Source organism: Lolium rigidum, chromosome 3, assembly GCF_022539505.1.
Source record: "Lolium rigidum isolate FL_2022 chromosome 3, APGP_CSIRO_Lrig_0.1, whole genome shotgun sequence".
NCBI classification, from domain to species: domain Eukaryota; kingdom Viridiplantae; phylum Streptophyta; class Magnoliopsida; order Poales; family Poaceae; genus Lolium; species Lolium rigidum.
In genome coordinates this window covers 195,539,811-195,542,423 of record NC_061510.1, presented here as the reverse complement: position 1 = coordinate 195,542,423, position 2,613 = coordinate 195,539,811, and the positions used below count along the sequence as shown (strand labels likewise).

Sequence of the window (2,613 nt, the reverse complement as noted above, 5' to 3'; positions counted from 1 at the left end):
CCGAAACCAAACAATAGCTGTAGGAGGTGGTGGTGGCAATATGGGCTGCTTGAGGTAACAAGTGGAAAGGACACGTGACAAGAACGCAACTTAAGGATAGCATGAGGGAGAAGGCAAATTAAAATAGGTGAGCGACTCCTGCAGGGACAGGAGTATAGGGGAAATGCTTGCCTGTTAAAGCTTGCCGAGGAACATCCGGAGGACTTGGTGTATCCCAGCGCACCACTTCGTGATCCTATCCGGGAAGAAGCAAATGCTGGAACACACATCGGATGCAAATCTTACTACTACGACAGAAGAATCGGCATGCTCATGATATGGTATGCATGCATGGCATGGCAAACATGATGCGGCGATGCAACTTATATCCAATTTAAACGGAATCGGAATTCCGACAAACAATTATTAGGCTCAAGTTATGTTTCCAACCCGCATATTAAATGTTGATTAGCATGGTAAAACATGGCATGGGTGACCTACGGCAAAATTAAATGGAACCGGGACAACAATTATACAATATCCCACATATCCCATATGTTACATATTAGATGATAATGCAAACTAGCAAGAAACGACATGATACAATATGCATACAGTATATGGATGGAAAATTATTAGTCCTCACATTTTTCCGATATATATAGATATTGTATTTGCCATATTTAGATTTGTAAAACAAAAGATATAAAATAACAAGATTTGCAATACAAATAATTAAAAGAATGGCTCAGCCGAGAGAGAAAGCTGCGCCGGACCTGAGCTGGAGAGTCGATGGGATGCAAAAGGCTACAGGGTTAGAACTCCTGACTGACTGGTTGCAGCGCCTGGGAACAAACAAACAAGCTAAGCTTCAGCTGATGTACAAGGAAGAGGTGCAGATTCTTTTGAATAACAAACACGGGAATTTGCATCCATAGAAGATAACAGAAAGAGATGGACTTTGTTCAACCGGGATTAAGGCTGGCTGGGCAGAGAAGCAAGGAACAAACCAACTCAATTGGCATCAGATCTTGTTTAGGATTGGAAACGTGCATGATTTTGAACAGTGAAACGGAAGGTTACAGTGATATAAGACAAACAAAAAGGATGGTACTCATGTGGCGTTGGGGATTGATCTCCAGGTCGACAAAAACAGAGGACGCGGGAGCCGACCAGCTGAACTGTTGTGAACACGCGCGGGCGAGACTGACGAAACTGACGACGACAAGCGCGGCAGACAGAAGGTTGACGACGGTCACCAACAGCAGGAGTTCCTGGGCGTGCTGTGGCTGAAAACGAGCAGAGAATACGGAACTGGACGCGTATGCTCACCATGGTTCGGAGACGAGCTCGGGGAAGTCGTCGGCGTCGGGAGGAAGAAGAGAACGTGCGGACACGCCCCAGGTCGAGGATCACCTTGTCGAAGAAGGACGAACCAGGACGGGCAAAAGGGCTTGCGCGACGCGCCTCGTTGTGGCGAACCGGAGAGCGGCCGAGCGAGGGCCGGGAACCACCGGAGCAGCCCTTGCGGCGACCACCTGCGACGGAGAAGACGGCGCCCACGTCGGTGGAGCGACTGAGAGGAGAGATCAACCGAGGAGAGGGGACCAGAAGGGGCGTCGGCTCACCAGGATGACGAGGACGTGCTCGAGGAGACCGGAGTCGACGCCGGTGCAGGGACGGAGGTGCTCGATGCTCGATCGCTGAAATTTTCCGAATTCTTTTCTGAAACTCTTTCTCTAGCTCTCTGGTTTGGCTTGAAAGAGGGGAAAGAAAAGGAAGATAGGGTGGCGGCGCTGAGGAGGAACAAAGGGGAGTAGCTAGGGTTCAATCTGGGGCTTCGGTGGGGAAAAACAGTAGGAGAAAAAGGGAGCAGGTGGGGAGGATCAGCTGAAGGGAAAAGCGAGCGAGCACATGCTCAGCTCCTGCTCTGTGTATGCGAATTTCCAAGAGATGCAACTCCATCGGCCAAAAAGAATCGGCCGGCTGGGCTAGTTACAGAAAGATTAATTGGAACTGATTGGGCTTAGGTTAGGAATTGAACTAGGCCAGAAAGAAAGCTTCGGCCACAAATTTTTAGGAATATAAAAGAGGATAGAAAGAAAGGAAGAAGGAATAGAGTGGTGAGGTTTGCCAAAATAATTTATAATCAAAATATTTTATTTTCTTTGGGATTTTAAATTTAGTAAAGTAGAACGAGAGAGTTTTGTGAAATAAGCAAAGATTAAAGGAGTGTCCTTATAGAACCATACAAGAGAAAACTAAAATAGATTTGATTTAAATAATTTTATTTTGTAAAAAAAATATGGATATGATGTATGCATGATGCTTATGATGACTTGGAACGACGCGGAAAAACAAGCAACAGGAAAAAATATAATATAGGGTTTTTCCGGGTCGTTACATAGAAGGAGCTGGCGCAGGAGTAGTACTTATATCACCTGAAGGCGACAAGTTGAAGTACATCCTTCGGATGACATTCCCTAACGCATCTAATAATGAAGCAGAATATGAAGCCCTCATACACGGGATGAAGATGGCGAAAGCTTGCGGTGCAACTCGACTAAAAATCTTTGGCGACTCACAATTGGTGGCTCAGCAAGTTATGAACCAATGTGACGCGGTTAATGATAG

At 46.2% G+C, this 2,613-nt stretch overlaps 1 long non-coding RNA gene across 1 annotated transcript; it reads right to left on the bottom strand.

The window, feature by feature from the left end:
* Positions 1-221: 221 nt before the first annotated feature.
* Positions 222-1,401, bottom strand: LOC124701644. The gene is made up of 3 exons (XR_007002155.1): positions 1,312-1,401; positions 756-824; positions 222-256 (listed from the first exon to the last, which is right to left on the bottom strand). It is a non-coding gene; the product is annotated as an uncharacterized LOC124701644 (long non-coding RNA).
* Between the last annotated feature and the right edge of the window lie 1,212 nt (positions 1,402-2,613).